We start from the raw sequence: 14831 nt of genomic DNA, 5'->3' as shown, positions 1-14831 counted from the left end.
TGAACGGTGGATAACACGAAAAAAAAGAAGAAATTTAACCTCGAGAAAAGAACCCTTGGGATATACGGGCGGCAGAAGCTTGATGTGGGCGAGTTGGTTTTGCATACTTGATGAAAAGAGCACTACGAAGACGCGGACTAAAAGAACAACATGCAATAAGTGCGTGTTTGTCGAATCGCACCGTATGTGTATATTTCTCGGTCGAATTGGCACTGGACGAGGCACTAGTACCATGCACCCAGATGAAAAGCTCGCCAGACGATGCGGCTGAAATGCTGTTTACTATTTTTCTCGCATGCAACTCTAAATAAACTTCATATTAGCATGTAGACGAATGATGAGCGCGGAACGTACAACGCTGTACATATTCGACGGAATGGCAACATTAAATGTAGTTGTTGTGTGCACATGGCATTCAAATTTTGCTAATTTAATGCTGTCAAATGTGGGCTGTATGCACCTTTGCGTGTAGTGTAATATGCAATGTAGGAATTAGTTATATTCAGGACTCAACAACCAAACTGCTTGTCAAATGACCAACTGAGTAAAATCTGCCTTTCAAATGAACAAACATATCCCATAAGAATGCTGTTAACAAGCTGTTATAACTGAACCCTATTGAAAAAATTTGTATGAGAATTTTACGAGAACTTCTCTACGCTATTATTGCTCCGTAGACTCAACGATGTCGTATGTCACATGTGTACGAGAGGACATCGTCACTGAACGAGATCGTTCTCGTATGGGTACATTAAGCGAGATTATTCTCGCATAGATATGCTTGACGAGGTAGTTCTCGCACGTCTATGCTCAACGATATCGTTCTCGTTTGTGTATGCTACATGAAAATGTTCTCGTTCAGCTATGAAAAATGACACTATTCTTGTTTGGCTGCATTCTACAGGTGTTCTCATTTGTGTTGAATGAGTTCTTTTGTTCATGCAATATTTTTTGGTGAAGTTCCACACAGTAACATCTACTGCCAACATTACAGCGAGTTAATTTCTATCACATGAGTCGGCTGATATGCCAGCTCGGAGACAAAGAGGACACTTTTTAGGGCACACAATTAACACAAACCATCTTTATTTTGCATCCCGAAGCATGGTGGCCAGGTGCTTGTTCAGGTCCTTCAGCCTCCTTGCCTCTGTATCCACAGTGCTCGGCGTTTTTGACACAAAGTGCTCGTATGCCTCTGCAAAAAAATGTAAACAAAGCAGCCGGCCCTGTTAGATTCTAACAAGCCATTGGAACTGACATGCACAATAGGTGGCTCCACTGCATAACTGAATGGGCTGGTTCTTGCATGATATTGTGTGTAAAGCGTGAAAATCTCACAGAGAAACAGGAAAAAGAGAACACGGAGGCTTATAAGTTTTCTACCTATGTAAAGTGATATTTCAACATTAACCACAGCAGTTGAAAGCAAGTGCTCGTCCTCGCATTGTCTTGTTCCTGTCTCTGTTAAATGTTCGTGTTTTACAAACAATATAAATGGCTGCAGAATTGCAATACAAGACCACAGAAATAGTCTAATACTTTTCCACAAGTATTTTACATTAAATGAACAAGTATAACAAGCTCATGCAAGTGAATACACAGATAGCACAGCTCTTTGCTACCGCACTGCGGAATATGCAGACGGAAAACATTGCATAGATGCCACTGCAGAATTGTTTACAGGAAAGATTAATTCACCTTTAATACTACTATAGAAACTAAATGATAGTTTTTGTGAAAGAGTTCTAGTTTAAGGCCTAAACAAGCTCCATGGCAGTTTGCATTTAAGGAGTGTAAGCATCCTCTGGAAACATGTACATGAGGAACACTGCAGAACGAGCACTTTAAAAAAAGAACACGACTGTATTTATCACCAAGGCCAACCCTTGTGTCTTCTTAAATATTTATCAAAAGTCAAACTCAAAAGTGATACTGAGATGCAAGGTGTCCATATCATATTACCTTGTGAAAGCACCGTGGTGCCTGGATGTTGTGGGACCAACTCGGACGTGGAGATCAGCACTGATCAGCAACACTGCAGTCTGCTTACAGCTTTTCTGCAGGCCCAGCCACACCTGCATTAAAACAAGTGAGCTTGGTGTCACAAGAGTACTGTATTTACTCGCATAATGATCACACTTTTTGTAAAAAAATGGTCGAAAATTCAGATGTTATTCAGATCATTACACCGGTTGAATTTCCAGCAAAAAGAATTTTTTTTATCCCGCGTTTGCTGCAGGATGGCAACAGGTCAACAAAGAGGTGGCTGCCACTGAGTGTAGTGCGGGACACCAAAACAAAAATGGCGGCCGGCGCAGCAAGCTTAACACACCAAATGCGCCGAACGCGATTTTTTTTCTCGTGAGTACATTACATGCATTGAAAGTTTCTTCCGTATCCGTAATGAATAATATCATTAATATCAGTAAGTTTGTAGCAATAACGTAGCCATGTCCACTATGAGGGGGCAGAAACAGATGGGCGCGCTTAGCTGCCAGTGACGTAGAAAGACACGGCCGGCATGCTGCGGAAACTGCGGCATCTGTCTTCACTACTATCCTAATACAGCACGTTTCCGCTAAGGGTGGGCGAATATCTTAGCTGTGTTACAAGCGTTACAAGATTTGTTGCGTGCCCACGAGTGCAGATGAGAAGAATCGAAAGGTACCTTTTTTGTTGTTCTTGACCACAATAATTACAAAGCCTACACATAATGAAGGCAATTTTGGTTGTAGCTTTTTTGTCATGGATGTGCGGAAAGTGATGAAAGGAATGAAATCGGGCATCTGCTTAAGAATGTTTGGTGCGTGCAGACTGCTTGGTTTGTCTTGAAGAGTTGTTCGCATAGCATCCGACAGATGGTAAGCGCGATCATTAATAGCTAGACTTGGCACATGACAGATCGCTTCGGCAAGTTCGGAGTGTGATCAACACAGGAAATAAAAAAATCGAATTTCGACGACAAAATTCAGGGCTGCGATCATTACGTCAGTGCAATCATTATGTGAGTAAATACGGTAAATATAAAAAGTGACACTGTGAACAAAGCAATACTTATTAGGTATAAATAAGAATGAAATGCTGATATTCGCCCATAGAAAGCTTTAAATAACAAAGCCTGCAAGATAAGAAAAATGCAATGTATGGGCCATCTGCACGAGAACATTAATCGAAGGTCCCTTCATTTTTTTAGTCCCTTCTCCTCCTCATGCATAGATGGCAGTTGGGTTAAGTAAACTGGGCCAGATTACCACATAGTGTAAGCAAAGGTGGTCACTTTGTGGGCCAATTATGATAGCATAGCACGACACGCATCCCTAGTCGTTTTAATGTGTTCTCTAATGCTAGCCATCTTGTAGGCCCTACAGTGTCAAAGCATCCATAACCCTAACAGCGTTACCCAGTAGGGATAACCAATAAGTGTCCACAGCAGCACAACACACCATATCTATCGGGAGGCTTTTGTTACACTTTTACAACTCTCCTCCTATGGCTTCATCCCAGTTTTTGTCAATACAAGCTTGAAGCATCTGCACAAGCTGAACGCACCAGGGCACCATAAGAAATACCACATCTTTCTACCCTATTCCATGTTTAATATAAGACTGGCAAGTTCACTATCATGTGTAGAACAAACCAAATTGTTCTGGAATCAAGTAATCTTCCACTACCTGTGAAAAAAAAGCATGCAAGAAAGAGTACGTAGAGCACAGGGGTGTTGATGGATATTAAATACCACTGTCGTGCAGTAGACACTACGTCGGCAAAACAGGCCAATGTATAAATGACTGGATTTGCAACCATGTTAACTGAATGCTCAGGTCATTTCGTGGTCACTTGGTAGTGCAAAGCTCACTTGCATTATTTTGTTTGAAAACTGTGCAACTGTGGCAATGTATAAGGACCATAGTGCTCGCGAAATTCGTTAAGATTTCCTTATATGTGTGACAGGGAATCTGCAAGTTGGCTCCACCTTCAGTGGACTATCACACAGCAAGACTGCTTATTTATCATTGTAAAACAGGCGTCATAGTAGCCATGCCATGTGTCCTTTTCCCAGTTGTGTGAGCAACATGCATTTTCGATTGATCTGTTCTTGCCCTTTCACCTCTCGCTTTATAGTGCTGTGCAAGCAGTAAAACTGGATGGTTGTTAAACTTATGTCCTGTCACTTCCTCACCTTTGTTATGAATTGTGCATTAAATAAGGCTTTTTTCTGGTGAAAGAGTGCTACTTTAAGGCATAAACAAGTTCCATGGCGGTTTGCATTTAAGCATCTTCTGAAAACATGTACATGAGGAACACTGCAAAAAGAACGCTTTAAAAAAAGAACCCGAGTGTATTTATCACCAAGGCCAGCTCTTGTGTCTTAGCATATTTCTCAAAACTGATACTGAGGTGCAAGTTGTCTATATCATATTACCTTGTCAAAGAAGCAAAGCACAGTGGTGCCTGGACGTTGTGAGGCCAACTCAGACGTAGAGATCAGCACCAGCACTGATCAGCAACACAGTAGTCTGCTTACACTCTTTCTGCAGGCCCAGCCACATCTGCATTAAAACAAGTGAGCTTATTCTCACAAGAGTATAATATAAAAAGTGACACTATGAACAAAGTAATTCTTATTAGGTATCAATAGGAATGAAATGCTGATATTCGCCCATAGAAAGCTTTGAGTTAACAAAGCCCGCAAGATAAGAAAAGTGCAATGTATGAGCCATCTGTGCAAAAACATTAATCGAAGGTCCCTTTTTTTCGCTTCTGTCCTCCTCGTGCATAGATGGCAGACAGGTTAAGTAAACTGGACCAGAGTGCCATGTAGAGTAAGCAAAGGTGGTCACTTCTTCGGGGAGCAGCCTACAGGCTGCTTCTTGAAAGAGTATTAGAAAATGCGAATAATGCATGTATGCATTATTCACAAGAGGCTTTGTTTCTCTGAGAATGCCACAGCCAATCACATATTTCAAGTTGACCATATTAAAATGCATGCAAAGTACAGCATGGCTTTCAGGGTACCCCAGACTACTGAAATTCACATCAGCCAAGTTCAGCAGACAACACCATAATTAAGCCTCTAGAAGTTGTGCATTTTAGTGCATGTTAACAGAATAATGAGGAAGAGAAGGTGAGGGAGATGGTGCCACTATAGCATAGTTCAAGCTCTATCCCACATCATGTGCAGAAGGGCAAAGAATGCCCAGCTTTTGGTTATACTCGCACCTGTGACCACTGCACCATGTTGATTGACATGCGTAACAAGCAGTTTGTGATACCACATTATTACATCGTGCAACTCACGTGACATCAGAGATCAGCTTCAAGCTTGACGCTATGCTATACTGGGGACAGATAATGAACTGGCTACATTAATATCTAAAGCAAAAGTGTTGAACATTGTTTGCAAACCTGCCAGCCTCTGCACTTCATACTTTGCAAAAATTCTAGACAGAAATCCTGTGTTGGAAAGACAGCACGCACTTTCCTAAAGCTTTCTCTCAGCGCCCACATATTTCTATGCATACATTATTAACCATTATTTACCTTGACACGCTGTACACAAACAGCACACTTGGAAAAGCAGAAACTAATCGGGAAAGTTGGCAGGTACCAAATACACGAACAGAACCTAGAACACATAAATGGCTGTGACTGTTTTGTACGTACCTTGTCAAAGCAGGCAGATCAGATGCTTTGTCGCGCTGTTCAGGCTGCATAGTGCCGCAGTCTCCTTTGTGGTGCAGAGATGCCTCCGTCTCTGGAAATTTTGACATCCCTAAACAATAAATGTTCAGCTTATTGTAATTACTGCTGAATTTGCAAACTTGTGATTTAACAACACCGCGTCAAATTGTGGAAAGCTGTCGTACAGCCAGCTACAAGAAGCTGCATCCGCTTAGACAAATTAAATATTTCATTCTTACATCACAGGCAGTTATTCAACGTGTCAAAGGCACGAAAACAAACAGAACACTAGACACAAGAAATACAGGTTGCCTTGGCGACAATCTATAAGCATCAAAGTTTGCATACAAGCTAAAATCTTCTCACGAGTCAGATCATTTGGATGCCGTCGCGCGTTGAGTTTAGATGTGAAAACATTTGCACAACGCATCAACGTACTTCTAGAATTGTCTATACGATTTCTTGCTGAGAAATTACGTACAGAAGCAGTGACATTCCCTGCTTGAATTTTTGTGCCCGTTCAGACCAAGCGATGCCCCGGCGCTAGCATACTTCATAACAAAAAGAAAATAAACAATAGATGAAGCTCTTCATCATCATCATCAGCCTGGTTACGCCCACTGCAGGGCAAAGGCCTCTCCCATATTTCTCCAACAACCCCGGTCACGTACTAATTGTGGCCATGCCGTCCCTGCAAACTTCTTAATCTCATCCGCCCTCCTAACTTTCTGCCGCCCCCTGCTACGCTTCCCTTCCCTTGGGATCCAGTCCGTAACCCTTAATGACCATCGGTTATCTTCCCTCCTCATTACATGTCCTGCCCATGCCCATTTCTTTTTCTTGATTTCAACTAAGATGTCATTAACTCGCGTTTGTTCCCTCACCCAATCTGCTCTTTTCTTATCCCTTAACGTTACACCTATCATTCTTCTTTCCATAGCTCGTTGTGTCGTCCTCAATTTGAGTAGAACCCTTTTCGTAAGCCTCCAGGTTTCTGCCCCGTAGGTGAGTACTGGTAAGACAGAGCTATTATATACTTTTCTCTTGAGGGATAACGGCAACCTGCTGTTCATGATTTGGGAATGCCTGCCAAACGCACTCCAGCCCATTCTTATTCTACTGATTATTTCCGTCTCATGATCCGGATCCGCCGTCACTACCTGCCCTAAGTAGATGTATTCCCTTACGACTTCCAGTGCCTCGCTGCCTATTGTAAATTCCTGTTCTCTCCCGAGACTGTTAAGCATTACTTTAGTTTTCTGCATATTACTTTTTAGACCCACTCTTCTGCTTTGCCTCTCCAAGTCAGTGAGCATGCATTGCAATTGGTCCCCTGAGTTACTAAGCAAGGCAATATCATCAGCGAATCGCAAGTTACTAAGGTATTCTCCATTAAATTTTATCCCCAATTCTTCCCAATCCAGGTCTCTGAATACCTCCTGTAAACACGCTGTGAATAGCATTGGAGATATCGTATCTCCCTGCCTGACGCCTTTCTTTATTGGGATTTTGTTGCTTGCTTTATGGAGGACTACGGTGGCTGTGGAGCCGCTATAGATATCTTCCAGTATTTTTACATGTGGCTCATCTGCACCCTGATTCCGTAATGCCTCCATGACTGCTGAGGTTTCGACTGAATCAAACGCTTTCTCATAATCAATGAAAGCTATATATAACGGTTGCTTATATTCTGCACATTTCTCTATCACTTGATTGATAGTGTGAATATGGTCTATTGTTGAGTAGCCTTTATGGAATCCTGCCTGATCCTTTGGTTGACAGAAGTCTAAGGTGTTCCTGATTCTATTTGCAATTACCTTAGTAAATACTTTGTAGGCAACAGACAGTAAGCTGATCGGTCTATAATTTTTCAAGTCTTTGGCGTCCCCTTTCTTATGGATTAGGCTTATGTTAGCGTTCTTCCAAGATTCCGGTACGCTCGAGGTCATGAGGCATTGCGTATACAGGGTGGCCAGTTTCTCTAGAACAATCTGTCCACCATCCTTCAACAAATCTGCTGTTACCTGATCCTCCCCAGCTGCCTTCCCCCTGTGATGTGATGAAGCTCTTAACAACATCAATCTCGGGATAATTTTCGTGAAACGTTTTGCTAAATGTGCACTACGATATCGAACGAACATTAGGGAATCACTGTTACTGTTTTTGTAGCTGTACTAATCATCTTCTGCTGCGCATGACAAGGTACACTACATGAACCATAAGAATGCGCTAGGCGCCGGACTTACCTTCTGAGGCGAGTGCTCCTTCGTGTCCGTTCACCCGCATCGACTGCACCAACAGTCCGTCCAGCGTAGTGTTGAATTGCGGTGAACTACAGCACGCGATAGCACAACTATCAACACATTCTTCCGTGCACTGTGAGCCGAGGCGGGAGCGGCGAGAGTACACCAGCTTCTCATGAGCCGGGCACAAAGAAAGCGCGTGTGGACGGCACTACGATAACCAACAACGGCGCACCGCAAGAAACATACAGCGAGCTAATAGCATTGCACAGGACCCAGGGCTTAGTGATAGTTAATTTACACAAAAAAGGAGCACATGTTCTCTAAGCACCGCGTAAATATGATCAAACGATCAGTACCACATCGACCGCCCGGGCCGCCGCAATAACGCTTATAGATCTCTTTAAGTGCCCCAACTCCTAGCCTATGCGCACCATTTAGCCCGCTGCCGTTCCCGCCACCGCAGCGCTGCCATCGACCTGCGCGCCAAGCGTCCGAGCATCGTCTGCTATAGCCTGGCACGGTTATGGGTGTTTGTCGCGGCACTCGGCATTTACATGGTGCTCGCTGAATAAAGCAGCCGTTATTTCTTTCTGTTGTTGTTTAAGCTGAAGTATAATATTTTACAGACACCATACCTAGGGGTGCAGGTCCCAAGAAAGGAATGAGATGAAAAAAAAAAGTGGGTCTACAAACCAAAGTGCGCACGCAATGTTAACGCTCGGTGACCCACACTTCGCCGGTACTGGCGTCTCCGTGAGCGCAAAACTTGGACCGGACGCAAAAGACCTCGACCGCCAGCCACGTGCACGAGGACAGTAACAAGGCACATGCAGTGAGAAAATAAAATCGGCTACAGCACATGAAGCGCAAACACCCGCAACTAACGTGCACATGTCAGCAGAGCAGCACCGCTCACTTGGTGCAGAGCTCGACCGCAGCGCCCTCACAGTCCCAGAAACTAGTCGCGCCTTGCTCGAAAGGAAGAGTCGTGCAACTGAGTAACTATGAGTCTCGGTCCGAAATGAAGGGAAATGACGTCTTTTGTTTACTTCGGCGTCTGTGGTTCCGGTAACCGTGATCGCATGGGTAGCGTGGGTAGTACAGGCGTATTATTTCAATGTTCTTGCGTGTTTTAGGCGACCTTTTTCAACAACTTTGCTGACATTGCTTTCAACAGCGAGGACAGCCTGTAAAGCAGCCTATCAACCGGACAGGGCCGTAAAATCTGTTTGAAGTTCGCAGCACATCGTGGTTTGGTTTGTGAATGTTAGAAGTTGTTCGTCTTTCTCAGCGGCGTAATCGACGACAGATTTGGCGTCGAGTGGTGTACACTTTGTTCAGGCTTGTTGTGCGCCGTTCTACGGATGTGTACTGTTAATGAGTGGTGTTGTTTGTGCTTCGGAAAATGGTGCCACGCCGGCGGGATTTGCTTTCTTGTAAAAACATCCGTACCGTCTTTGGCGAGTGCTTTCGGAAACTGCTCGCCTTTTGTGCGTGCGTGTGTGTGTGTGCGTGTGTGCGCACGCGCGCGCTTCTGATATGCGTCGAATGCGTAGGAACGTCCGTACAGTCTTTCGTGAGTGCTTTCGGAAACTGCTCGCATTCTGTCTGTGTGCGCGCGTGACATTCGTCGTTATTGCGATTTGCAAAGGTGTTTTTCATTTGGTGACTGCGTCCGCGAACGCCAGGATGTGATACACGTTCGTCATTTAAAGACCCTGCTTCAGTGTAGGGTCACTTACATTTTGGTTGCTTGGAGGTCAGCTTTCAACACATGGCAAGGCATTACAGTGCGCTTAACCATCATTGGCACACGAACTGCTTTGTCATTTCTCCTTTAAATTCAAATTCAGTTTTGTGTAGTATGTAGGCAGATAATGGTCACCAAGTTGCGACGCTCATCTGGTTTTTTGCCACTGCTGTGCACATATGAGGATTTTTTACTAGGTCGGGCTCTCTTAGCAAGTTGTGAAACACTTAGTGCAAATAATTTTTCACAGCAGTAAGTGTGATCATGACCACAATTGATCACATGACATATTTAGGGATTGTTATTGTTATTACCATATTTTTTTATTTATTTGTGACAAAGTGCGATGGATTTTGACTGCTATTTTGGCTATCTGTTCACCAACCTATTACACTGTTTTGTGGTTGTGCTTTTTATTTTTATATGTGGGCATGCATCGCCAATCCCATGCCTATACCTTCTACAATTTGACATGAACAGGCACTAACATGCTCTTAGCAGATTTGTATTTGACAGTATTGTGGTTGACGCACTTGGCTATTTGGAAAATATGCAGGTTCAAGTTCGCCCATTACTACATCTGACTGATATCTCTGATGCAAAGCAATATTATTAGGATGTGACAAAGTGCATGCATAATTTGTCACTGATCAAGCTACCTGCAATAAACTTTGCCAACTCGTCCTTGTTTGAAGTGTTTCCAATGTGCTATAATCACATTGCCAGATTATTTTATTGCGTGCACAAACAAACATATAGCATTTTATTATGAAACTTTGATGGTACCTGACTCCTATATTGCAATAAAATCTTAGGCAGATCTACTCTGAACAAAGGATTCATTCTCTGATGATAGCTTTCGACAATATCATGGTGCTATCCTGTGCCTATTGGCTGGTCGAGGAATGCGTCATGCAAAGACAGTAGTATTGCCATAAGTGTTCATCCAAGAATATGTCCCCAAGTGCAAATCATTGCATCAAAAGTACCGACACCAGCTTTGATGGGGATGTATATGTGTTCGTTGCATGAAATTCCAGAAGTTGAACTCTGAACATCTTATTTGCTCTGTAGTTTATGCTGGTATATATGTGTCACAATGGTTCAATGTGATCATACAGCACATTGATCACGCTCTTGCATGTACTACAAACAACTCATCATAAATCTCACTCATTAATGAGCTTTTGTATGCACTACGACTTGAGTACACACACTTTGTATGCAATTCATAGTCATCCTCAAAGATCAAGTTGCTCATACGACTACAGTGCGTACACATCACACGCCACCTCACACACGTCATACATACTCTCGTCAGGTCTACGCAACTCATCGCACACATGCCATACATGCTCTACGCATTCTTATCGCACATCGCATAAATCTCGTGCACTTCGTAAAAGTCTGCGCAGCACATCATACAGATCTCGCTCGTTTTCTATGAGAGTTCGTTCAATACGCATTTCATATCGTTCATTTCTCGTCAAATCTGTGCGACATGCACACATATCGTTCAATTTCTCGTCAAATCTGTACGACATGCATACATCTCGTTCAATTTCTCATACAAATTTTTCAATAGGGAAGTACCACATTGTAGAGTCACATGCAGCTCGAGTATGCGAGCCAATCTCAAAACATTGCTTAATTAGCAAAGCATAACGTTGAATACAGCCCCTATGCATTTGTTTAGAGGTTCAGCCTTAATTAGCTGGCACTGCACATTTGTATAGTCTACTTTTTACTTGCATGAACATGCTTACGAGGTCTCATGAAAAACATTGTTGCAGCGAGCTATATGTGCAACCTTCGCTGGCTGAAGTGTAAAGCACCAGTGTATATGAGAATCAATACCATGCTGCATGTGTGTGGCTGCAAGCTTTTGTTTTCAAGAGTGCACCTCAGAACGAAAGCATTTGTTTTCTGTTTGGGTGATACACTTCAGTGGCCAAGAGAAGAAGCATGCAAATTATAATAATATTTGTTAAAATAGCTGCATCAGACCAGCAGGACCTATCTTTCGTACCATGATAAAGAGAAGGGAGATGGCGTCTGACGAAATGCCGAAAATGCATCATCCATTATAATTGCTGAGCAAGCTTGGGTAGCGAACCCACGCTCATCTGGTTGACCTCTCTGCCTTTCCTCTATTTCCTATCTCTCTCTCTCTCTCTCTCTGAATACCATATGAACAGCCAATGTGCCTTGGCTTCGTATGACAGGAACACTTTTGACAATACCAAACATGTGCATAAGGGAAAGGAGTTGGCTCTGTCTGAAACCCATTGGCGTCTCCACTATGAAGTGAGCACATGTCATGCAATGTTACCTATTTTAGGAGAGACTGAGTGGGGACTGAAAGGCATAGATCAGAACATCGAGATGAGTATAAATTCTGTTCTCTGGTGAGATCATACAGCACTTATCACAAATTAGATACTGTAGTAGTTGTCTCTAGCTTGCTCATTTGAATACTTCTTAAAAATTCATGACTACATCCACGAATTTCTTACCAATCGCACAGCTGCCATTAGTCTCAATGATCAAACTTCTGCCCCGATTACCCTAGGTAGCTTTGACACTCCTCAGGGATCCGTGCTCTCGCCGTTTCTATTTAACCTAGCTATGAGGTCGATTTCTGGGACGCTGGCGCAAATACCACATCTCCAATATGCTTTATATGCAGACGACATTACCCTATGGATTTAGGGTGGCTCGGATGGCTACATTCAAGATACTTACCTTACTAGAGGCTGCAGATGCAGTGGCTACGAGAGCCGGGTTCATGAACCTCGAGTACTGGTCCGCCAAATCTGAGCTGTTACTTCTGTCCGCAAATAAACGCGATACGCCCAACATTCAGATTAACATTAACGGGAAACAAGTTGCCGTAGTAGACAAAATCCGTGTACTTGGGATGCACAAACACTCAATACGTATACACTTCAAATGGTTACTGCCAGTGTAGGCCACACCATACGGCTTATAGGAAGGGTGTATAATAAACATGGAGGTCTCCGTGAGGCAGAATTGCTAAAACTGACTGGTACAGGTGTTTTCCATCAGTAAAATCACGTTCTCCCTTCCTTATCTCCACTTAACTAGGGCCGAGGAAGATAAACTTAACTCACTGATACGCAGACTCTATAAATTTGCCCTTGTAGTGCCAAGTAGAGCCTCCACTGAGAGAATTTTGGCTACAGGTACCTTGAATACATTTAGTGACAGTGCAGAAGCCCACCTGACAGCTCAATACCAGTGCTTATCGAACACCCACACTGGTAGGCACATCCTAAACTCCGTAAGTATTACCCCAGCACCCATAACCAATGAGAAATTCAACATTGCCCACCCGATACATGAGCACTTTCATATACCTCCTATCCCTAAGAATATAACCCTGTTAATCACGAACATAGAAGGCAACAACGAGCTAAAGCCCTGCAGAAAAAGTTATTTAACTACAAAGACGTGCTCTATGTCGATGCCGCGGAGCATCTGCGGACACAAATTCGCTATATCAGTCGTTGACACCACTGGCAGTGTTGCGACGGGAGTATCCATTATAGCCTGTTCTTCGGAGGAGGCAGTAGAGGCACTCGCCACAACAATACCCAATTACTAAGTCATAGTAAGTGACTCAAAAACTGCCATACACAACTTCGGAGCGGGTAGGGTTTGCAGGACAGCCCTAGGCATTCTATCTCATAATCCGCCAGCCCAACTTCTGAGTTTAATATGGACACTTGCCCACGCAGGCCTAATCGGCAATGAAGCGGCCCACTTAGGTTCTCAAGCTTTCACGAACCGAGCACATGCTAGGGCCGGTTCAGATGCCAATGATCTCCCTCTAGCATTCACCTCCAACGACAGATTACTTACATACCACCACATTTGCGGGCATTACGGCCTGGGTCTCCTTGCCCTCCCACCTTTAATGATTCGGTCGTCACGCATACAAGAGGTACTATCGTGTAAACTACAGACTCGCACTTTTCTATCTCCTGCCTTACATCACAAAATTTACCCAGGAATATACCCTACCTCAGCCTGTAAGTTTTGTCCTGCTAGCAGAGCAGACCTTAACCACATTATGTGGCAATGCAAGAACCACTTTCCTCCCCTAACCTTTGTAGTGTTTTAAGTAGTAGGGAGCTGTGGGAGGATGCCATGCGCAGCTACAACCCCGAACTTCAGGAAGCTATCCTGAGGTGGGCTAAGGTGGTAGAGGAGGCCTACAGTGAGTAGGATAACCTCCCTCGCCTTCTCGCAGCCCCTTTCCCTTTCATCATCATCATCATCATCAGCCTGGTTACGCCCACTGCAGGGCAAAGGCCTCTCCCATACTTCTCCAATGCCCATGTACTAATTGTGGCCATGCCATGCCTGCAAACTTCTTAATCTCATCCGCCCGCCTAACTTTCTGCCGCCCCCTGCTACGCTTCCCTTCCCTTGGGATCCAGTCCGTAACCCTTAATGACCATCGGTTATGTTCCCTCCTCATTACATCTCCTGCCCATGCCCATTTCTTTTTCTTGATTTCAACTAAGATGTCATTAACTCGCGTTTGTTCCCTCACCCAATCTGCTCTTTTCTTATCCCTTAACGTTACACCTATCATTCTTCTTTCCATAGCTCGTTGCGTCGTCCTCAATTTGAGTAGAACCCTTTTCGTAAGCCTCCAGGTTTCGGCCCCGTAGGTGAGTACTGGTAAGACACAGCTATTATATACTTTTCTCTTGAGGGATAATGGCAACCTGCTGTTCATGATCTGAGAATGCCTGCCAAACGCACCCCAGCCCATTCCTATTCTTCTGATTATTTCCGTCTCATGATCCGGATCCGCCGTCACTACCTGCCCTAAGTAGATGTATTCCCTTACGACTTCCAGTGCCTCGCTGCCTATTGTAAATTGCTGTTCCCTTCCGAGACTGTTAAGCATTACTTTAGTTTTCTGCACATTAATTTTTAGACCCACTCTTCTGCTTTGCCTCTCCAGGTCAGTGAGCACGCATTGCAATTGGTCCCCTGAGTTACTAAGCAAGGCAATATCATCAGCGAATCGCAAGTTACTAAGGTATTCTCCATTAACTTTTATCCCCAATTCTTCCCAATCCAGGTCTCTGAATGCCTCCTGTAAACACGGTGTG

At 43.8% G+C, this 14831-nt stretch overlaps 1 long non-coding RNA gene across 1 annotated transcript; it reads right to left on the bottom strand.

Annotated features, from left to right (window-relative positions):
* Window positions 1-1068: 1068 nt before the first annotated feature.
* LOC142568025 (uncharacterized) lies at window positions 1069-7957 on the bottom strand. The gene is made up of 5 exons (XR_012825343.1): window positions 7929-7957; window positions 5665-5755; window positions 4424-4550; window positions 1963-2075; window positions 1069-1195 (listed from the first exon to the last, which is right to left on the bottom strand). It is a non-coding gene; the product is annotated as an uncharacterized LOC142568025 (long non-coding RNA).
* Between the last annotated feature and the right edge of the window lie 6874 nt (window positions 7958-14831).

This window comes from Dermacentor variabilis, unplaced genomic scaffold, assembly GCF_050947875.1.
Source record: "Dermacentor variabilis isolate Ectoservices unplaced genomic scaffold, ASM5094787v1 scaffold_16, whole genome shotgun sequence".
NCBI classification, from domain to species: Eukaryota; Metazoa; Arthropoda; class Arachnida; order Ixodida; family Ixodidae; genus Dermacentor; species Dermacentor variabilis.
Note: the sequence above shows the minus strand (reverse complement) of the source record. Positions and strands in the feature narration are given on the sequence as shown.